Source organism: Lathyrus oleraceus, chromosome 3 (assembly GCF_024323335.1).
Source record: "Lathyrus oleraceus cultivar Zhongwan6 chromosome 3, CAAS_Psat_ZW6_1.0, whole genome shotgun sequence".
In the NCBI taxonomy this organism is placed as follows: domain Eukaryota; kingdom Viridiplantae; phylum Streptophyta; class Magnoliopsida; order Fabales; family Fabaceae; genus Lathyrus; species Lathyrus oleraceus.
Genome location: NC_066581.1, coordinates 414,683,696 through 414,695,206, shown reverse-complemented (window position 1 = coordinate 414,695,206; position 11,511 = coordinate 414,683,696).

The following is an 11,511-nucleotide window of genomic DNA, read 5'->3' as shown; positions in this document are numbered from 1 at the left end:
AAAGGAAGCGAAAAGTTGGTGAGGAAAAGTGAGTCTCCATTGATGAGGAAGTAAGCAAGTCATTCAACATCGAGTTCATCACATAGACAAAGTATCCAACATGGTTGGCTAACGTGGTATTGGTAAGAAAGAAACAAACAAGTGACGCATGTGTGTGGACTTCACAAACCTTAATGCTTCCTCCTCTAAGGACCCTTATCCCCTACCAGACATTGACCGCCTGATTGATGGGTCCTCAGGATACCACATGTTAAGCTTCATGGACGCCTACTCTGGGCACAATCAGATTCAGATGGATCCCTTGGGCGATCCCAAGACAATTTTCATGTCAAATCATGACAATTACTACTACAATGCCATACCCTTCGGCCTCAAGAGCGCTAGCGCCGCCTACCGACGACTCATGGACGTCGTGTTTTCCCACCAGATATGGCAAACCCTTGAGGCTTATGTAGACGACATGATTGTAAAAATTATCAAAGGATATAGCCACACTACAAATTTGGAGGATGTTTTGTAGTCCGTTAGGAAATACAACATACACTTGAATCCCGCCAAATGCTCTTTTGGGGTTCAAGCTGGGTAGTTCATTGGTTTCATGCTAACCAAGATATGCATTGAAGCCAATCCAGACAAGTGTCAGGCGATCATAAATATGAGAAATGTAACACCCCTAATTTATTTAATTGTTTTTATTTAATTATATCATTTTATGAATTATTTGATAATTTATTTATATGATGTTGGTGTACTTTTGGGTGTTTTATGAAGTTTTAGAGTATTCAAAGGTATTTTAATAATTTAATAATTATTAAAATATTTGATTCAGAACGGTATATTTTATTTAGTTATTTAAAATAACGATAATAATTATCTGAGGTTTGTAGTAAAAATTATTTAATTATTTAAATATAGGATGAAACCTTATGTTAAAAATATATTTTTCCTTTTAAAATCAAATAAATATTTTATTTAAATATTAAAGGTGTGACGCTTAATTGAATAATTATTTAATTTAAGATTTATTTTATTTTATTAATCAATTAAATAAATATTTTATTTGGAATTAAATATTTGAGAATTAATATTTAATTGGATTAAACATAATATATATCGTAAGGAGAGTGTGACAGTTAGGGAAAAAAATTAAGGTTTGACGCATATTGCTAAATCAATGAGGTAATGAGGAAAAAAATTAATATATATAGTAAGGAGAGTGTGACAGTTGGGGAGACAATTTTGGGAATGATCCTGAGGCAACGATTTGGAGAGGAGAGGGAGGAACATCAAGACCTTGAAAGCTCAACCAATAAGGTAATGAGGGAGATTGATTATTATTGGGTGAGTTTTATGCAGCAGAATGATAAGGATTCCCTTACCCTCTCATTAGCGCCATGTTATTGTTATTTTTCATCTATGTGAAATGTATCAAATCAAAACACAAGTATTTTATTATACTCATTTGGTCTGACCATATGAGGTTTGGCCTAACCCCTTTGGTTTTTGGTTTTATAGAATATGTTTTATATTAAAATTTTGGTTTTGGGATTTGATCGTTGTTACGATCAGTGTCTAAATGGGATAATCCAATTTGGTCACTTTTAAGGATCATATGATTATCAATATGGTTTTTGGTTATTTGTTAATAAACTTAAATTTTGATGTTAAACCACAGTGTGATATGAAATTGCATGTTGGTGATAAACCCTTTTGGTCAATTCTATATGATAATATCTCATAAGTGTTTATAGAGATAATCTCATTTGGTCACTCTTTATCCTTTATTTTATGGTTCTGGTTCTGTTAATCGGAACCCTTTTGGGTAAAATCTAAAAACTCTAAAATTAATCTTTGGGAGAAAATCATAACTTTTGAGAATTTGTCATTGGGAATGGTATGTTGTAAGAATTCAGTATTGGGAGGCGGAAACTTGGAAAATCTGAGGCAGAAGGGCTGGTTGCACGTATCGAAGGAGAAGTCGCGCGGTAAAGAGTGAGTATTCGTTTTTTAAGTTGTTTAAGCTCGTTTAAGTTCCTAAAACAGCGCTTTGCTATTTTCTGAAATTTCAACAATTTATGTTTTATTTGTTTTATGTATTTAAACACATTTGAAAATGCCATAAAGATTAACCTTTTGATTAGAATAAATTTTAAATTTTGTTTAATCTTTTTTATGAATAATTTTTTTTTATAAATAAAGTTAAAACTAACAAAATATTTGTTCATAATTGAAATTGTGATAAAATAGTCCTAAAGTAATTAAATATACCTTTTATAAAATATTATAAAAATATTAGTATATTTAACTCATTTTTAGGAATATAATTAAATAAATAATTTTGGTGTAAGAAAATTGAATATACTATTTAATAAAGAGGATTTTAGGTGATTTGAATTTGGGTGGTCCTTATTGGATAATTTGTGGTTCGTGAATGGAACTTATTTTGGTTATATCCTTTGGGATAATTTTGGTGTTTATAAGTATTATTATACATAATTTTGGTGAACTATTATCTTTGTCCATGAAATGCATATTCGTGATTCATATTACCATGCATTCATGTATTTTGGAGTTTAGGTGGGGGATTCGGTCCATTTTGGTGGCCTCAGATCCATTGGTAGGGATCGTTGGTCTTGGTGGAAAAGACCAGGGGCGAGTCTCAGATCCATTGGCGGGGATTGTTGGTCTAGGTGGGAATGACCAGAAACTAGTGGAATAAAATCAGTAACGTTCCTCTCATTCCATAATATATTTTTGGTACCACATGCATATAGGTGATGGAGTTGGTGGATCATAACATTGCATTTTGTTGTGATGAGTATTTGTGATTATAACTGATATATATATATATATATATATATATATATATATATATATATATATATATATAATTGTTATGTTTCTTTAATGTCATTCTGTTGCTGAAATCACACTGTAACTATATGTAAGTATATTCTTATCCCTTTCTTGTTTGTTGGTTTTGTGGTGTGCTTTGCACAGGTGATTAGCAGGAATGTAGTTCGTTGTTGCGGTGAGGTGGCTATTGCCTCTCAATAGACTTTTATCTTTCTTATATTCTATTTTTTGAATAAGAATGATCCGATCTGTAACACTGGGGATAAGGGCGTTCGTTTGCATTACTTTGATTTGTTTGTAATCAACTATTATGAGATTTTGATTATGATGTATTGATTCAGTTTTATTCAGACATGTTTTATGGTGTTAAATATTTAGTTTGGGATTTAATATTTGGGAATTAATATTTAATTGGGTTAAACATAATATATATCGTAAGGAGAGTGTGACAGTTAGGGGAAAAAAATTAAGGTTTGACGCATATTGCTAAACGACGCATCTGAGTTTGGGGAGACCATTTTTGGAATGATCCTGAGGCAGCGATTTGGAGAGGGAGGAACATCAAGACCTTGAAAGCTCAATCGATAAGGTAAGGGGGAGATTGATTACTATAGGGTGAGTCTTATGCAGCAGAATGATGAGGGTTCCCTTACCCTTTCATCAACGCCATGTTATTGTTATTTTTCATCTCTCTGAAATGTATCAAATCAAAATACATGTATTTTATTATACTCATTTGGTATGACCATATGGTGTTTGGCCCAACCCCGTTTGGTTTTTGGTTTTACAGAATATGTTTTATATTAAAATTTTGGTTTTGGGATTCGATCCTTGTTATGATCTGTGCCCAAATGGGATAATCCAATTTGGTCACTTTTGGTGATCATATGATTATCAATATGGTTTTTGGTGATTTGTTAATAAAATTAAATTTTGATGTTAAATCACAGTATGATATGAAATTGCATGTTGGTGATAAACTGTTTTGGTCAATTATATATGATAATATCTCAGAAGTGTTTATAGAGATAATCTCATTTGGTCACTCTTTGTCCTTTATTTTATGGTTTTGTTAACCGGAACCCTTTTGGATAAAATCTAAAAACTCTAAAATTAATGTTTGGGAAAAAATAATAATTTTTGGGAATTTGTCATTGGGAATGCTATGTTGTAAGAATTCGACATTGGGAGGCAGAAACTTGGAAAGTATGAGGTAGGAGGGCTGGTTGCACGTATCGAAAGAGAAGTCGTGCTTCAGAGCGGTTCAGCAGAATTTTGCACAAGTTTGGCGTCCGATGTCAAAATACCTCATATTATATATTTTCGGAAAGGGAATCGTCCCATAAATCAAACTCATTGTAAATAGTGAGTATTCGTGTTTTAAGCTATTTAAGCTCGTTTAAGTTTCTAAAACAGCGTTTTACTATTTTCTGAAATTTCAACAATTTATGTTTTATTTGTTTTATGTATTTAAACACATTTCACAATGCCATAAGGATTAACCTTTTGATTATAATAAATTTTAAATTTTGTTTAATCTTTTTTGGTGAATAATAATATTTTTTTATAAATAAAGTTAAAACTAATAAAATATTTGTTCATAATTGAAATTGTGATAAAATAGTCCTAAAGTAATTAAATATACATTTTATGAAATATTATAAAAATATTAGTATTCTTAACTTATTTTTAGGAATATAATTAACTAAATAATTTTGGTGTAAGAAAAGTGAAGATAATGTTTAATAAACAGAACTTTAGGCGATTTGAATTTGGGTGGTCCTTATTGGATAATTTGTGGTTCGTGAATGGAATTATTTTGGTGATATCCTTTGGGATAATTTTGGTGTTTATAAGTATTATTATACATAATTTTGGTGAATTATGATGTTTGTCCATGAAATGCATATTCGTGATTCATATTACCATGCATTCATTTATTTTGGAGTTTAGGTGGGGCTTCGGTCCATTTTGGTGGTCTCAGATCCATTGGCGGGGATCGTTGGTCTTGCTGGAAAAGATCAGGGGCGAGTCTCAGATCCATTGGTGGGGATCGTTGGTCTAGGTGGGAAGGACCAGAGACTAGTGGAATAAAATCAATAATATTCCTCTGATTCCATAATATATTTTTGGTACCACATGCATATGGGTGACGGAGTTGGTGGATCATAGCATTGTATTTTGTTGTGATGTGTGTTTGTGGTTGTAATTGATATATATATATATATATATATATATATATATATATATATATATATATATATATATATATATATATATATATATATATATATATATATATATATCATTTATGTATGATTGTTATGTTTCTTTAATGTCATTCTGTTGCTGAAATCACACTGTAACTATATGTAAGTATATTCTCACCCCTTTCTTGTTTGTTGGGTTTGTGGTGTGATTTGCACAGGTGATTAGCAGGAATGCAGTTCGTTGTTGCAATGAGATGGCTATTACCTCTCAATAGTCTTTTATCTTTAGTATATTCTAGTTTTTGAATAAGAATGCTCTGATCTGTAACACTGGAGATAAATGCGTTCGTTTGCATTACTTTGATTTGTTTGTTATCAACTATTATGAGATTTTGATTATGATGTATTGATTCAGTTTTATTCAGACATGTTTTATGATGTTTAACTGATAAAATATCTACATAAGGTAAGAAATCTATCAATATGCTTTAGCTATTTTAAAATAGAACATGTCCCCTAGGAGCAAAACTTCAGAGCAAACTTCTTGTCCATGCTCCCTAGTTTAGAAATGAAGGGGTTTAACTAAACAATAATCCAAGAGACTCTCGTCGGCCCAACATTAAGGTGAGCGAGGTATACTTCTCGGAGGTTGTAGCGGTAAATTCATGATCATCAAGCTACGAATAAGCTAGAAATCAAATAACAAGAGTCGCCATCGCGCTTTTATTATTTCCAAGGGAAGAGGGAAAAAGTACGAACAAATCCCAAAAGTAAGAAGTTTTCAAATCAAAACTAATAAAAAGTCAAAGATTACAAGTAAGGGGGTTGGTTACACAGAGGGAAGGTGTTAGCACCCAAAGTGTCATAGGTACTCCTAGGGAGCCCTTTTTGTGTGCATATGTACTTGGTATAAAGTGATGTTTACAAACAAATAGAATGGGGGGATGAGAAAAGAATTCATTAATTATATTTTTGTGTTTGACAAGACCTTCGGTCTTGTGCCTACGTACCAACATAACAATGAGGGATCAAAACCTCGTAGTTCGTGATACAAATTTCAAAGTGGATGCATTATTTTTAACAAAAATTAAGTTTGAAAGGAACAAAGGCCTAAAAATGGTTTGAATGAGTTAGTTCTTTTTGGCTTTTTGAAAGTTTAAGTCAATTATAGTTAAGTCTATTTACAAGTTTGATTTAAGAAAAGAAGTTTGAAAATGCAATGGCGTAAGGCCAAAGTTTCTATCTTTTTGCAAAAGTGGTCAAAGTTTAGAACAAAAGTAGTTCACACAAAGAAGATTTTGAAAAAATGGAGGGAGAGATTTTGAAACTAAAGAAATGGGGAGAAGATGAAGAGACTATCCTATGTACAAAATTAAAAGTTTAGAGTTGAAAAGATCTGACCAAATGGGTAGCAATCCAATAGACAAGAATGTCAATAGAAACCCAGAATTCCCTTGGACTTTTAGAATCAAGCAACACACAAATGCATAATTATATAATCTTGAAGAGCAAGGCGTCAAATAAAGATGGCCACATACAAGCTTATCCATTCCATGATCTTCTTTAGAATAGCCCATGTAACAGATGAATTCCACAGGTCACAGGTTCAAAATAACAGCTTCACAATGATCATGTTGCAGATGAACTTAGAGATGTCTTCAAAGATGTATCAGATGAATTTCAAATTGCAAGCACTTGGTTCTTCAACAAGTTGGTATTGGCCAAGTCCATTAGCATAGGAAGGTTGCCTAGATTCTAAGTCCATTTTTCCAAGATCAAGCCAACAGTCCATACAAAAGTCTTTTAGGGTTTTTGTTGTTACTATGTACATTAATGGTCAAAGACCTCACAAACAAACAAAGTATACACAAACAAAATATATCACACAATATGGTCCAAGTGGACAAAGTGAAAATTTCATTAACATAAATAATTAGAATGATATGAACAATGGCAAATGAAATAAAAGGCTAAAAGTAAATTGCATTTAAAGTAAAGGCTTGAAATTAAAAGTTAGTAGTTAATAGGTTAGAAGTTAGTATTGTTTTGCTTTTCATTTTAAGACATTCTTTGGAGAACACTCAACCCACTTATCACAAGCATGAATCCTTGAGCCAAAAGATCTTCCAAATGAAGGAAAGAAGGCCAAGTTTCCACACAATACCATGAAAGAGTGGAGACTTACAATCTCACTAACTAGAATGCTTATGCCTTTTATGTCACAAATTTAGCGCTATGTTAAGCAATCATAATTGGACTTATGTAGAAGTCACAACTATTTGAGGCCGAACAATAATTTTTTGGTGTTAATGCATGTTAGAGACATAGTATAATGGACTATGCTCATGAAACATACCACACACGAAAAGAATATGCAATAGGTGTGGCCTAATCTCATCCATACTCATGTCAATTTTTCAGCCAACTAGCCTTAGGATTATGAGATATCATAGGCCAAATGGAATGAATGAATGAAGAAAGGGAATAAGATGAAGTGGGAGGGGAATGGATCAAAACACAAATTGGTCAAAGGAGGACTTTTACCAAATTAACACCATCCATTCATTTTGGGAGATGGAATGTACATTCCATCAATCCCCTAAATCCAATGATATTAATTTGACAAAGTCAAATCAACCTTGACCAAGGCCCAACAACATGAGTCAAGCATAAACAAGTCATCATAATTGGTCAACAAATTTATTTGGCATTTATTCAAATAAAAAATACTAAAATAGTGCATTTAAATTAAACATGGTTTGTCCAATTCCTAAAATCTCATCAAAACACCAAAGAAATGGTCATGAGATATATCATAGGTCAAACAAGGTCAAAGGACCTTGGAGAAAAAATTTCATAATTTTTGGATATTTATAAATATTTTTAAACAATTAAAAACAAATGAAAAATCAATTAATTCATGAAAAATATTAATAATGATCCAAAAAATAATTTTAATTCAGAATATGAAAGAGAAAAATATTTGAATTTTTTTGGTGAAAGTCCCATATTTTTTGGATCAATATTGAATTTAATATGAATTATTGAAAATAATGCAATTAAAATGAAAATTAAAATATCAGAAAAAACGTGGACCACTTGATCTCCCTCATTAATTGAGGTGGCATATCAAGTGGATCAAAAGACGCGTTCCATCGTGCACATGAGTCAGCGTGCAATATGCATGGTATTCAAAAGGAACGATCGTGATTAAAACAAATTAAGAGGATCATGTGGCTGTGAGACATGCCATCGCATGGCCGGAGCTGTAGCTCCGGTCTTCTTCTCCGGTGGACCTCACCGGACTTGTCCACCTTCAACCATCACCAAAATTAAAAACAAGGACATGATTTCAAAGTAAAAATGACACTGAGCTCGATTCTGGCCTCAATTCACTCTAACTCCAAGTATATTGAGAGATACATGGAGTTAAAATTTGAGGTACATGAACTGAGTTGCTTCGATTTGGCCTCTAAGCAACTCAATCTTCTTGCCTACATTGGTAAGACTTCAGAACACCAAAGAATGAATAGAATTGAGCAAGAATTTGAGAGAATCGAGGAGATCAAAATTTCTGGAAAATACCTTCAATGGAGGTATGGATTCAACTGATCTTGCTCTTGCTCGTGCTTGATCTCACTCCAAATGCTTGCAGAAGAAGGATTGAATGCTCAAAAGGCTATGGATTCCAGGAGATTTGAATTTCAAAATAGTGGAAATTCAAACTCAAATTCAAGTGAATTTCTCAGGTTTATCCTTTGCAATATGAGGGGTTAGAGATGGGGGATCAAAGCTGGTGCGAATGTGTGTCCAATGCTGAGCATATGAGGCTTTATTTATAGCTGAATCCATTGCTTTTTGCACACTTGGATTCACTTTCCAAATTTGGTCATTGATGATGCATGGGTGCATGGGTGCGCATAGGCCCATAAAATCATTGCCATAAGTCCACAAATGAATATGAGATGATCTGAATTCAGCTTGGATTGCAAGGCAAGTGTACATTTTGATTTGAAGTTTGATCCTTGCCAAGTGATGACACCATGTTCATGCCATGCACAACCTATGCATTCCTTGTCCAAAATGAATGAATTTGAGCTCTTTGGAAAGGTGAGATCAAGATTAACAACTTTTATGTTCAACACTTTTCCATTTGGATTTTTTAACTTGGAGAACTTTGAGGTGGAAGTTTGGAAATTTTTGACATATCAATTTTTTTCTAAGTGTCAAGCCATATGTCTCAATATTCCACCTTACTTAACTTTTTATGTGAGCTTAAAATGAGAAAAGTGTATTCATCAAAGTTTTAGATCTCTCAAAAAACTTTAAAATGGTCATAAATTTCATGTCATTTGGATTAGAAATGATAGAGTTATGCATTTTTGAAGTTTGGAAAAATCACTTGATCAATGGTATAGGTCAAAAGTGACCTATAATGTAACCTCATATCACATGCTCAAAAAAAGTTGATTTAGCTCCCACTATAAACATAAAATTTGAAGTAGACACATTGAATTTGATTTTTGAACTTGGAAATCTTTCATCTCATAAAAAATGAGCAAGTTATGGCCTTGGGAAGTTGACTTTCAAATTAGGGTTTAGACAAAATGACCTATAATGTTTCATCATAGAAAATGATTTTCCAAGCAAAACTAGTTCTAAGTCTCAACATGAAAGTTGTTTGGAATGCCATTTAGAGTAAGTTGTCTCTTGGAATCATTTTCATATAGTGAAAATTGTAGGAGATAACATCTAGGGAGACCCAGTTTTGATCAGATGAATTCATCTGGCCAACCACCATCAACCAACTTGCTAACTTCCAATTCTTTTGACTTTGTTGGATTATGGTAGATCATATATGCATAATATGATGAATTTTTAAGTGTACCTTGAGAAATTTGATCAATTGGTGAGATAGCTTGTTGGAGAAGTTACTCAAGATACCCAGTCAAACTAGGGTTTCCAAGGCAAATCACCCTCAACCTCTTGAAGAAAACTTGATCAATATAACATGTAGAGAACATTGAGGCTCATATATGATGCTCATAACCATTCTTGGATCAATTCTTGGTTGTGCTCTTCGTTCATAAGGGTGTCAAACCCTATATGTAAACTTGATAGATCAATGGAGATCATGCCCTTCCTACAAAAGAGTTAGGCAAATGCAAAGATATATTTTTGGTATTTTGGTTAGTGAAATGATAAAATACAAGTATGATACAATCACAAAGTGCTTGGTGATCTCTCCCAGAACAAACCCAATGAAAGAGGGGTAAGGAGGATGCCAAACCATGATCCCAATGCTAATGCTTAGGATGAAATTGCATGAGGGATCTTAGGGTCAAAATTGGGGTCTTACAGAGGTCACCCATGAGTCAAATTGGATGTCTCCTATACTGGGATACCTACAGAAAGATGAAATTCCACAAGATAGAGGACAAGTAAGGAAGATTCGAAAGCAAGTTGCAAAGTACACCCTTCGGGCTGGAAAAATTTATAAGATGGGGAGAGCCACCCCGATTCTATGATGTATAGGGGGAACATGAAACCGCTATAGTCTTCATCGAAGTCCATAGAAGGGAACACGATAGTGATATTGGTCATAGAGCTCTCGCCCACAAGTTGCTTAGTGCGCGACACTATTGGCCTTCCTTGCTGTAGGATAGGGTAGACTTTGTCAAGATGCGTGTCTAGTGTCAAAGACATTGTCGCTACGCGAAAAATACAGAGTCGCCATCGATTTTTATTTATTCCAAAGGAAAGGGAAAATATCGAGAAAACCCTAAAGAATGGTCATCGCAACCACGAACAGGTTCGGAAGTCGGTTATGCAAGGGGAAGGTATTAACACCCCTCACATCCATGGTACTCCAAGGGAACCATCTAAGACGTATGCGCTTGAGTGGATGTTGTTTATCGAAATGTTTGCTTGCCGAAGGTTTAGATTTTAAATTAGTGTGCTCGCCAAGGATTGGGTCCTCATGCCTACGTATGCCCACTTATTGAAGTGAGAAATCATAGCCCCGTAGTTCGTGGGTTTAAAAAGTTTATTTATTTTGTTGATTTTATTACCTTGAAGAAGGGTTTTCGATTGTGTCGCCCTAAGGCTCAAACAAAAGGTTTGAATGAGTTGAATTGTTTTTATGTTTTTGAGAAAATGTTATTGATTTCAGATTGCACTAAAGACTATGGATAAAGGTGAATACCTCAAACAACCAAGCCAAACGTCTTGTGTTCGAAGCATTCAGAATGAATGTAGGAAAGATCCAGTCTCATCCTTTCTTTATCGCTTAAGGCTCGTGACGTACGATCCTAATCGCCACTTATTGTGTTTTTGAATTTTATTTGGAAAAGGACCGCTTGACGTTGGATTAAGGGTTTGATTATTGATTTTGATTTGAGAAAGACCGCTTGGCGTTGAATCAAGGGTTTGATTATTGATTGTG